This window comes from Vulpes lagopus, chromosome 8 (genome assembly GCF_018345385.1).
Source record: "Vulpes lagopus strain Blue_001 chromosome 8, ASM1834538v1, whole genome shotgun sequence".
Taxonomy (NCBI): Eukaryota; Metazoa; Chordata; class Mammalia; order Carnivora; family Canidae; genus Vulpes; species Vulpes lagopus.
Window position 1 is genome coordinate 130,693,957 of NC_054831.1, and position 208 is coordinate 130,694,164.

Genomic DNA, 208 nt, shown 5'->3' on the forward strand with positions numbered 1-208 from the left:
CCGGTCTGGGCCGAGGATCCGGAAACTTGGGAGGGCCCGGGGGGGGGGGGGGGCTGCAGGGAGTCCGGGGGGGCCCCAGGTCCTCCCCAAACCCCTCGGGACTCTCCTCCCTCCTCGCCCGGTGCCAGCCCGGCCCCTTTAAAGACATTCCTGAGGGCGTGGCCTCGGTGACGTCAGCGCGGGGCATGAATGAACACGAGCCGGTTCT